The sequence below is a fragment of the Hemitrygon akajei genome, chromosome 10, assembly GCF_048418815.1.
Source record: "Hemitrygon akajei chromosome 10, sHemAka1.3, whole genome shotgun sequence".
NCBI classification, from domain to species: Eukaryota; Metazoa; Chordata; class Chondrichthyes; order Myliobatiformes; family Dasyatidae; genus Hemitrygon; species Hemitrygon akajei.
The window spans coordinates 28,341,982-28,354,686 of NC_133133.1; positions in this window are offsets into that span (position 1 = coordinate 28,341,982).

Sequence of the window (12,705 nt, forward strand, 5' to 3'; positions counted from 1 at the left end):
CATTTTTGGGGAATTCAATAGCACCCAGTTTTAAACAGTATCAATGGCCATCCTTGTGTGACCATGATGTTTCAGGCATTAGGGATTGTATTTTCCACATTGGCAGCAGAATCGGACCAGATTTATTATCATTCATTGATACGTCAAGAAATGCCTTGCTTTGTGGAAGCAATATAGGGTAAGATATAAAAAATTACTGTAAGTTACAATAAATAAATAAATCCTGCAAAGGAGGAATATTGAAGTAGCGTTCATGGGTTCATGAAACATTCAGAAATCCGATGGTTGAGTGTAAGACCTGTTTGTAAAACACTGATTGTGGCTTTTGTTCCAGGATGGAAATGGCTAATATGAGGGGCCACAGTTCTAAGGTGATTTTAGGGTATGGGGGTGATGTCAGAGTTAAGTTTTTTACACAGAGGGTGGCTGGTGTGTGGAACACGCTGCCAGGGGTAATGGCAGTTACATTAGGGATGCAAAAAATTGGAAGGCTATGTGGGAGGGAAGGGTTAGATTGATCTTAGAGTAGGTTAAAATGTCAGCACAACATCATAGGATGTAGGGCATGTACTGCATTGTAATGTTATCTGTTCTATGTTCCAGAACTTTGTGAGAGCCTGTGAGATTGTGTCTGCTTCCCTCGTGGCTCCCACCTCAATGAATTATTTGTGAAGGGTCATACCATAATACACCTAGCATTCTTTCTGACACTGGGGTGTATTGGCAAGAAAGAGAATCAATCTAAAATGGTCTGAAGAGGTGACAGAACAATTCGATGTTTGCTTCTGACGATCAGTGGGCCAGGAGGTAACCTCCTTGTGTAACAGCCACAAAAGTGGATTTCATATTCTCTATGAGCCTGGTCACTTTTGAGAGCATTGCAAGGCTGCAGCTTCCCCTTCCACTTGTGAACGCAAAAGTAACTTTTATAAATCTAAGCTCGCCATTTTGCCGGTAAGATGGACATCTCCACTGCATCAATATGTAGCAAAGTATCAAATGTGGCTTAGCTCAGCAGAGGCTGCCTGCAGGAATCCTGAGACAAGATTTCCGAGAGTGAGTGTCACTGCCTGCAATTTTGAGGACAGCATAGGCATCTGTGCTTATCTGCTGAACAAACCTTTTCCCCCAATAATCTTTTTCAATAATTAGAAATTAATACAATAATGATAGAGGATTGCTGCAAGAGACCGCCAAGCAATCCTGTGATATACACTAATTACAAAGGCTTCTGTTAACTCTGAATGTAACATAGTAAAAATAAATTATGGACTTTTACATCAGAAAGAGCGGAATTGTGTTACCTAAATGGAGCCGGCACTCATGTTAGCGAAACATAGAGCTGTCTATTCCAACGCAAGAGTGATGGAATTTGAAAAAGCAAGAAAGAAAGGAGATGAAAAAAATGGGACTGGATGAAAGAATATCAAGTGGCATAATGAAAGAGAAATGTGAAGAATGAGAGATAGAGAAAGAAGAATTGCAAGAGGGAATGTAAAAGAGTAAAGTAGAGAGGTAACTGGATGAAGTGAAGAGAGGATAAGACAACAGAAGTGAAAAAATGTAAGAGAAAGGTGGAATCTGAGAAGGAATGTGGAAAAGTACAGGTGGAGTGTGGATGAGTGGTATAGGAAGTGTGAGGCACAGCAGGAATATGAGAAAGAAACAAGGAAGAGGAAGAATGCTACTAATTCGGTTCTGTTTTTGGATCTACTTGGGATCACCACTGACAGTAGCCCGGTTGACTGCTTCTCATGGAAACCAATCCAATTTGCCCAAAGGCAAAGAACAATGAAACTTCTTTGTATATTCAATCAGATCACTGTTTCTTTCAATCTATTCGATGGTAAAATATTTTAAATTCAACCAACAAGAAAGATGGTGGGAAAAAACTGTATGCAAAAATGACATTAGATGCCACCAGTAACACTTATTATGACATGTAATTTAATATGACGCATACAAGATGTTGGAGGAACTCAGCAGGGCTGACCTGAACCCCAACCCTTCTCACGCTGAGTCAGGTGAAAGCATGGGGTGGGTGGGGGGGAACTGTCTGTGGACAGCCTGGGTTTCAGTGGGACCCTGCAAGGGATGAAGAGGGGTCTGAGTTGCAGGAGGGCACGAGTGGTAAACCAGGGGAGGCCTTGCCAGGTAGACCAGAAGTATCCCTAGTAGTGTCGGAAACTGAAGAAGTAGACGAGGGGGTACGGAGGTCTCAAAGAATCAGGAGAACACCGGATCGGCTCACCTATGTAGCACCAGTGGAATAGAATGTGGCAGCTACTGCTCTGGGTTTTATATCTGGGTTGCACTTTCTGCTTTGCATGAAGGTTGGGAAAATTATATCAAAGTTATGAGGACATGACTAAATTTGTTTGGGGGCAGAGTGTAACACGCTGTAAGGTTTCACTGCTAATGCAATGGTTTTCTGCGGCAGTAGTGTTTGGGTTATGGTTAGAGATAACGGGGCTATGGAATGTGTGCCGTCCAATGAGGGGAGTGCTTTTTTTTCTTGTTATGTCTCTGAGAACGAGGTGATCTGGGTCTTTTGTTTGGCGAGAGATGAAGAGAGAAGACGTGAGAAAGGGGAGGTCATAGACCGCAGGACGGAGTGGACTTGGAGTGGGGCCGGGAGTCGGCGAAGCCCAGGGAAAACAGAAGGAAAACTATGAGCTCCAACTTGTGCACCTAGACTGTCTCATTAAAATGGGCCCTTTTCCTTTTGTTTTTCTTTGCTAACCCTTTAGTCAAATTAAGAATTATAGAGTTAAATCGTTTAACTGTGTATGGTGTACTGTTTGTTATTTCATGGTACTGATTTGTAACAGGAGGACAGATCACACAGCATTCTCACAAACAAGAGGTTTTGCTCCTCAGATTTCACATGTTTGGCAGGGCCAGAGACTGTCCCTAGACTAATGCCACCAGCAAAACCTGAGGATTACACCTCTATCAAGTCATCTCTCATCTTCCTTCACTCTAAAGAGATTAGCTTGAGCTCACTTAACCTATTCTCATAAGACACCCTTTCTAGTCCAGGCACCATCTTGCCAAGTCTCCTCTGCACGCACCCTAAAGCTTCAATATCTTTCTTATAATGAGACAACCTGAAATGATCATTATACCCCGTGCGGTCTAGCCAGAGTTTTATAAAGCTACAACATTAGCTTATGACTCTTGAACCCAATCCTTCCCCTCCCCCCATTAATAAAGGCTAACACACCATTGCCTTCGGGACCTTCCTGTCAACTTGCATGGCAACTCTGAGGGATCTGTGGACATGGACCCCAAGATCCTTCTGTTCTTCCACACTGGTGGAATCCTCCCATTTCTCTGCACAGAATTATAGGAAACCCAGGAGAATGATGACCACAAATCCAAAATGATTCTTTCTTCCTTCCAAGCAAAACATCTGTAGTCCACATGTGGATAAGTAAATTATAGTTTGAAGTATTAGGTAAAGAATTCCCTTGACAGTCCTGTCCTGAACCCCATATTCAGGCTTAACTGCAAATGTTTTTATGACAGGTTCCTTGGGAATCATAAAATCGATTCTGCCTTGAAGGTGAATCTGTATTTTATCATTGCCATCTGTAGCCAAAGCCCTGACTACATGCAGCAATAGGATTTTCAGTGCATTTGTTGAGAAAATTCACGACAATAAGAGGCTTACTTCAAAAGTGGGCTTGAGTCCTTGAGTGCAACTAATCAAGAACCATTGACTGAAATGAAGATACCATATCAATACATGCTCTTCCATCATTTCAATGAATCAGTATCAGGTTTACTTTCACTGGCATATGTCATGATAATTATTGTTATGCAGTAGCAGTGCAGTGCAATATCTAATAATAGTAACTGTAAATTATACTAAGTATATATATTTGAAAATTTAAATTTAATATAAGAGAAAAACCAAGTAGTGAGACAGTGTTCATAGGTTGAATATCCATTCAGAAATCTGATGGCAGGGGAAAGGCAATGATTTGAACAACTAGCCAGTTCTAAGTACTCTGTTGACTCCCCGGCCAAAATAGAAATGGATCAACCTTTTACACTCCATTCTAATAAGCCTCCACTGCTCATAACCAGCCTTAGAATTAGAGAAGTTGCATAGAAGTGAACTTGACCGGTGAAACATAACACAATATGTGTGAGAGAATGGGCTCCAAGGTTTTCAGGTGCTTGTACAAGAAGTTGTGGTGAGGAGGATGGAAAGTATGAGAGACATTGGGTCATGAAGTATGTAATACAGTTAAGGAAACAATGAAGACGGTCGATACTGCAATCTGGAGCAAAATATAACCTGCTGAAGGGTCTCAATAGGTCAGACAACATCTGTTGAAAGAAATGCACAGGCAGCTTCTCAGGATGGTGTTTCTCACTTACAGCTTGCCAGTCACTCAACAATGATAACTACATCATCTAGAAACATCATGCAATGACCGTTCATACACTTTCTTTTCCAAAACACAAGTTTTCCACAACTGATGGCCATAAATAATTTTTTCTATCGCCATTAAGATTTTGCTCATTTGTTCTTAACACCAGTTAATTTAACTAATGAGCCTTAAAGGGTCATTTACATCACCTACAACCCAACTTTATTTTTCACTCACAAAATGCTGGAGGAACGCAGCAGGCCAAAAGCATCTATGGAAAATAGTAAACAAATTTTCTTTTGTTTGTTTTTCACTGATGCCTTTATCATTTCTTACACCCAATCCTGCATCTCTTTTTATTTAATCTATGACAAGATTGCAGTCCTCTTGGAGGTCCTTTGTCCATGAGTACTATCTTAATAGAACAACAAAGAAAATTCCGGAGGAATTCAGCAGGCCAGGCAGCATCTATGGAAAAAAAGTACAGTCGATGTTTTGGGCCCAAACCCTTCGGCAGGATATCGTTTTGGAGATTATTTACAGCATTTTTTTCTTTATTTCAGATTTCCAACAGCCACTACATTTTCTGTTTGGTTGCTGCTCATAAAGCAGTACAAAATACACTGAAGTTTTGTTTGCTGGGGCAGGGAGAAGATGTGTGCTTACAGGATCAACAAAATAATGTCTGTTGCTCCAGAATCCAGCAATCTTATTACTTTACTAACCCACTCTAAAGTCTCTTCAAGATTTGCTGATTTTGAACAGGTTTTCATCCTTTCTCCACTGGGGACTCTTGACTGCTCCACTTCTATGGTTCCTCTGGCTCTTCGACCACATTCCTACCATGCTTCACTGCTGCACCACTCTGTCCTGATGCAGGATTTCCACCTGAAATGTCGACGGTTCCTTTTCCTCAACAGATGCTCAACCAGCTGAGTTCTTCCCTCTCACTGTTTCCTCCACATCTGGAGTATCTTGTCTCCACTTTCAACTCTGGCTGAGTTCGAGAATCCAATTTATGATTGTAATTCCCTCATTAACCCTACCCTGTACCTCCAGCTGCTGCAAATCCAATATTCAAAACTAGAAATTTGTCATTTGTTTCTTCAACTAGCCAATTGCAGTGGACTTCGCCCACATGGGACATGCAAAAGTGTCCCAGATCCCCAGGTGACCAGGTCCACTGCAACAAGAATGAATGGGTGTCCTATTTTCACCACATGCCTGCCCATTGGACAACTCAGGTTAAAATCATCTATATTCTGGTTTAAGTTCAATTGGTTAGCATATACAAGTTACAATTACATAAACATGAGAAAGTCTGCAGATGCTGGAAATCCAAAGCAACACACACAAAATGCTGGAGGAACTCAGCAGGTCAGGTAGCATCTATGGAAATGAATAAACAGTTGACGATTCGGGCTGAGAATCAATCAATGAGGAATTAGCAAAAGGCACAATACACCATACCCCCATTTCCTCATCCTCTGAACCAGTATCCCACTCAGGGGCAGGGGCCAGTCTAGCCTCTCCTGCCATTCATCCTTCAGTCACCCACATCACCGCAAGAGACCTTTTACTAGGTGTAGACTCCAGATCGGGCTCTGGGTCAACCTGCACCTCTTGTCCCAGAGGCAGAAGTTAGTTCTGATGTAGAAGCTTGACAGGTCCATTCCCATCCTTTGGTTTCACCCGGAAAGCTGGTACGTTTGACATCTGACTCTCCATCACTTAGGCCGTTGCCACCGAGTGGTCAGCCAACTTATGCTTCCCAGGGAGCCCCAAATTCCTTATGAGGACTCAGTCTCCCAGCAGGAGTTGGGAGAACCTAACCTTTTGATCATACCTCCTCTTATTTCCTTGATTCTGCTTGGCAGCTGCAACTTCAGCTAATTTATGAGCCTTTTTCAGCTCCCTTCTCATATCAGACACGTACTTCAGATAAGTCTTTGGTGGTAGGTCTTCCCCGTCAGTCCCAAAACAAATGCCGATGGGCAACCTCGCCTCGCACCTAAACATCAGATAATTTGTCGAGTACCAGGTAGCTTCATTTTGAGTACAGTGGTAGCAGTGGACCAGATGTCCAATATGTTGACTCCACTTGCTCTTTTTGCTGATCTCCAAGGTTCCGAGCATGTCTAGCAAGGCCTGTTTAAACCTCTCGGGCTGGGGATTACCCGGTGGGTGATAAGAAGTAGTCCTCGACTTCGCGACTCCGAGCATGCTCAGTAACTCATGGATGCGCCTGCTCTCGAAATCCCGTTCCTGATCACTATGGACCCACGTGGGGAGGCCATAATAAATGAAATACTTCTCCCAAAACACTTTGGCCACTGTGGACACCCTCTGGTCGTTGTTAAGAAAAGCCTGTGCATATCTGTGTAGTGATCCGCGATGACTAAGACATTCGTCGTGTTGCTGGCATCAGGTTCTATTGACAGGAAATCCGTACACACCAGGTCAAGGGGCCCTACACTCTGAAAGTGGGCAAGGGAGCAGCCCTTGTAGGCAGCGCCTTCCTCCGTATGCGTCGAATGCATGACTTGCAGTATTCTTCTATCTCTGGCTTCATTCGGGGCCAGTAAAACCGATCTCTGAGCAATCCATAGGTTTTTCAAGCCCCCAAATGTCCAGAATCATCGTGAAGTGATTTCAACACAATCCTCTGATACATCTCCGGCAGAACCAGCTGGCAACGCCGAGGCCGGTCCGGAGGCGACGTGACCTGGTATAGGATCCGGTTCCTCAACTCCAATCTGGGCCATTCTCTCAGTAATGGAAGCACCGCATCGTGTTTCATCTTCTCCGCTTGGGCCTCGTCTCCCTTTTTGACTGCTGACCAAATGCCCAGGTCATCTCGCTGAGCAGCTGCCACTTCCCCAGAACTCAATTCCGGCAACTGGTTTGTTTTCAGAGTAGTCAGGTTACAGCAAACTTGTGCAATGTTGTAATCAGAAGCTCCCAATTGATCTACCACTCGATCCTGCCCTTGCCTCCCTCTGCCTTCACCGTGATGGCAAACTGGCACATGGCTTTCACTCCTGGGGCAGGAACACCCTCCCACTCCTCATCCCTGTCCAGCCCTTCATGTGCACATCGGGATAAAGCATCAGCATCAACGTTCCCACCTCCTGGCTGGTATTTCAGGCTGAAATCATAAGCAGACAACACCACCAATCACCTGTGGCATCCAATTTTGCCAAGGTCAGTATATAAGTTAGGGGATTGTTGTCCATCCTCACCTCAAACTTGGCACCATAGAGGTAGTCACTCAACTTATCCACCACAGCCGATTTCAATGCCAGGAATTCCAACTTGTGTGTGGATAGTTTTTCCTCAGAGGGTATTAGACTCCGGCTGACAAGCACAACAGGTCTCAACCCGGTGCCCTGACCCTGATATAGGACACCCCCTATGCCCTCTCTGCTGGCATTTGTATGCAGTAGATACAGCAAGTGGGGGTCTTTAAAAGCCAGCACAAGCACCTGTGTCAGCAGCTCCTTCAGTGATTGAAAGGCCTCTTCACATTTCGCATCCCATCTTGCTCCAAAGAGGTCCGACGGGCTACGATATTCTTCTCTCCTTTTGTCCTACTCCTTTCTTCCCCAAGGGAGGGCAACCACACAAAAGCTGATTTAAAAGTTCACATAGCCCTTCGGGAACCTCTGATAGTAACCACAGAACCCAAGAAACGAGTGCAAAGCGCTCACAGACATAGCTGATGGACGTCTTGCAGAACTGGCACTTGTCCAGGGAAAGCTTTTCAACCCTTCAGCTCTCAGGCAGCCTAGCACCTTCGGGAGCCTTGCTTCATGTTCTTCCAAGGTGGACCCAAACACTGACGTCATCCAGATATACCAATACCTCAAGCAAGTTCATATCCCCCACCGTTTTCTCCATGACACGCTGGAAGATTGCAGGAGCTCCCAAGATGCCCTGGGGCATCCTCTCAAACTGGAAGAATCCCAATGGACAAAAAAATGCCATCCTCTCTTTGTCGGCCTCACTCATGAGGAAATGATAATACCCACTCCTCTAGTCCAGCACACTGAATCACTTCACACCACTCAGACAGGCCAGCATGTCTTCGATCCTTGGGACCGTATGCTGGTTGGGGGCGGTATGCCAGTTCAGAGTCCTATAGTCTACACACATCCGTACCTTCCCATTCTTCTCTCTGGCCACTACTATTGGGGATGCATGTGGGCTTCAGGACTCAGTGATGATCCCAACTTCCTTCAACTTACATAATGTTGCCGAATGTCTTCTACCCCTGCAGAGGCCAGTCAGCATGACCTCTCTCTGAACGGGGTGTCCTCAGTCACCCAGATAGTGTGAAGAGTGCTCTTGGAAGAGCCCACATCAAACTCATCAGTGGAAAAGACACCTTCCAGCTTCAACATCTTCTTTATCAACCTCCCCTTCCAACCCGCAAGTACCGGGGAGTCCCCAAAGTTGAATGACTCAGTGGTCAACTTTCCCCCTTTTTCAGATAGTTTCTCCCCGGCTTGTCTCACAGGGACACTAGGCGTTACCGTCATTGGGAAAAGATGTTTCAGGGGCATCTCTCGCTTGAGGGTGACCTCCCTCTTCGTAGTGTTCCTGACAATCACTGCCATCCTGTTCACCTGTACAACCAAGGGCTTCTGCATTTCGGGCTTCAGTAGTACCCCAGCAAAACTGTATCCTGCTGACGAAGCCCTCCTGCGCCTCCGATGCATTGTCCTACTCCCGTACTTCTCTGATCAACTCAACAAATGAGGGAGGCAGGGGCGCGTCTTAGAGACAGATGAAGACCCTAACGATCAGGTCCTGGGACTGGCCGCCCTTCACTATTTGGTCCATTCTTAACTGACCCACCCCAACTGCATGAATGTCCGCAAGCAATTTAGCTGTCTCTCTAGCCAAAAGATGTAGGCAGAAAGCTTCACCCTCTTCTCCTGACATGTTCTGAAACCCCGTCATGAGCTCCGTTGGACTCGCTGTCATGCCAAACGCATTTTCCAGTGCCTGCATGTAGGTCGCAGCAGTGGGAAGGGGATACTGGGACTTTACAGCTCTCACAGCGTCAGCAACCCGCCCTCTCAAACTCTCAACCCATTCCTATCCCTTTAAGTCACTCATCTAACAACTGAGAGGTCTGCTCCACCCAAGTCTCATACTCCTCTTCCCCCCCTTGGGGCTGGGCCTCATTCCAGAGAACGCTCTTAGCTTCTGATAACAAGAAGCCTCTACCTGTGCACTGGGCCATTTATTCACCAGAGAGGTAAGAGCTGATACCAACTCAGAACCCTCACTCATCAGTGGGGGACGGGGGCTAATTAGACATTCCAAATCCGACCAGTCCTTCCCCTCACTCTTCAGAAGCGAGAGAACCCTGTCTTTGAAGTCTCCGTCCCCACCTACTGAAGACTCGACTTGCGATTTGGCCCACTCCGCTACACTCTCCTCCTCCCGGAAACTATAGACAGCCCATGCCTGGGGCCCCAATAGTAACAGGCAGTTCCACCGCCATTACGTCAGCACTAGTCTGAACTGAAACAAAGTCTGTGCCCACCATTTTATTAAACCTTCGCCCCACAATTGTAACTTTGCCAACAGCTTTAACAGTACTTAAAAGTCAAATTAACAATTTATCCAGAGTACGAATATCTACCCCACTCAACACAAACGCATGAATTACTGGTAACCCTGTGGATACTCAACCCACTCAACCCTGGCAGCATCCATACCACCACAGACTTAAACACACAACCCACTGGTTCAAAGCTCAGGGCAACCACACAGCATCAAACAAAATCAATCCCAGAACAATACCCCCACAATTGTAACCCTCACGTTCGGCTGGCGGTGTTAATCTAGGGAAGACAGTCTCCAGCTCCAGCAAACATGTGAAATCTGAGGTGTGAAACCTCTTGTTTGTGCGGATGCTGTGTGATCTGTTTCCCCTGTTACAAATCAGTACCACAAAATACACAATTAAACGATTTAGCTTTTTAATTCCTAATTTGACTAAAGGGTTAGTAAAGAAAAACAAAAAGACAAGGGCCCATTTTAATGAAACAGTCTAATGTGCACAAGTTGGAGCTCATGGCTTCCCTTCCGTTTGTCCATCGATTTCCCTGGGCTTTGCCGACTCCCGGCCCCACTCCAAGTCCACTCCGTCCTGCGGTCTACAACCTCCCCTTTCTCGCATCTTCTCTCTTCATCTCTCGCCAAACAAAAGACCCAGATCACCTCGTTCTCAGGCACACAACAAGAAAAAAGCCACTCCCTCATTGGATGGCGTACATTATCTCCAACCATAACCCAAACATTGCTGCCACAGAAAACCATTACATTAGCAGTGAAACCCTTCCCAGGGCATTACAGAGGTATGCAAGATGATAGAAGACATAGAATGAGTAGTCAGCCAGAGGCTTCTTCCCAGGGTGGAAGTGGCTATTATTTTAAGGTGATTGGTGGAGGAAAGTACAGCGGGGAATGTCAGAGGTAGTTTTGTTTTACACAGAGAGCGGTCGATGTGTGGAATGTGCTGCCAGGAGATGTAGTAGAAGCAGATACGTTCAGAATAGTTAAGAGATGCTTAGTGAACATGAGTGATAGGGAAATGGAGGGCTACGGAGAAGGGAAGGCTTGGATTAATCTTAGAGGAGACTAAAGGGTCAGCACAGCATTGTGGGCCAAAGGACTCCTATGTGTGCTGAGCTGTTCTATGTTACATTATCTAAATGAAGTGACCTCAATGAAATCTTCATGGTGATTCCTCAACTAAACAGTGTGAAGAATGAGCCAAAGCTCTTTAAGACTTTCCATCTCTTGGCTCTCCATGTCCAAATGAACAAAGAATCAAGCTTTCACGTAAGCAGCCCATGCTGGTACTTGTATTCCTCCCACACGTTTCAATTACTCTCACAATGTGAGCTCCTGTTCCTCTTCCTGTCCTGTACTCAGCCAGCAGCGCAGCAGGTAGTGCTGCTGCATCATAGGTCCCGTACCTCGGGTTCAATCTCGACTCCAGAGCTGTCCGTGTTCTTCCTGTGATTCTGTGGCTTTCTCCTGGGTGCTCCCATTACATCTTACATCCCAGCAGAAACTGGTCAGTGGGCTATTTTGCTGTACTGCCCTCAATATAGGTGGCAGCTGGAGAACAGGGACACTTCACGGGTATGTGAAGTTACAAGAGGTATTTGATTGATTGCTCTGAGAGCTCACAGAGATTTGATGGGAAGAATTTTCTTTCTACATTGTAAGATGAGACTTAAATAAATCATTAGCTGCAAATATTGTTTGTCACTTTGTCAGGTTCTGCCTAACTATAGTTTTTTTGTAAATTCTATTGTATTTCTTTATTTTCCTGTAAATGCCTGTAAGAAAATGAATCTCAAGGTAAGTATACGGTAACTTTCAGCATATACTCAGTAGGCACGTTATTGCATACCTACTGTACCTAATAAATTGGCCAGAGTGTCTGTGGTCTTCTGCTGATGTAGACCATCCGCTTCAAGGTTCGACATGTTGTGTGTTCATGTGGTTACTTGAGTTACTGTCACCTTCCTGTCAGCTTCAAGCATTCTAGCCATTCTCCCCCTGTCTTCTCTCATTGACAAAGTCTTTTTGCCCATCGAATTGCCACTCACTGGATGTTTTTTCCCCCAAACCATTTTCTTTTTTTTTGTAATTTATTTTTGTATTGAAGTTCATCATCAAACAAACATTTCCATAAAATGTATTTCAGACGTTGTACATATATATATATATCATATAATCATATATATCACAAATCTCCACAAGGTATTTATCTGAGGTATACACTTACAGAAAAGAGTGTAAAGAAAAAACAAGCAAAATGAAAGAACTATGTACAAGTAGGGAGTGATTTTTTTTTACAACAGAATCATTGATTTGTGAGAATAAAATCAGGCCTATGAGGCATTATGTAGTTAAACCATTTTTCCCAGTATGAATCAAATCGTTCCAGCTTATGATTAACAGATGCTGTTATCTTCTCCATTTTGTAAATGTCCATTGTAATTTCCATCCATGTATTTAAAGTTGGGCTCTCCTGTGATAACCATTTTCTAGTAAGAGTCTTTTTACCAGCCACCAACAGTATATTCATTAAATATTTATCTCTTTTCAACCATTCTTGAGGTATATATCCAAAATATATGATCTTACTCTCTAAGGGTATTTCACATTTAAAGATGTCTTGTAGGGCATTGTGTATCTCCATCCAATAGTTTTTGATAACAGGGCAGTCCCAAAAAATATGATAATGATTTGCATTTTGATTTCCACAATTTCTCCAGCAAACAGG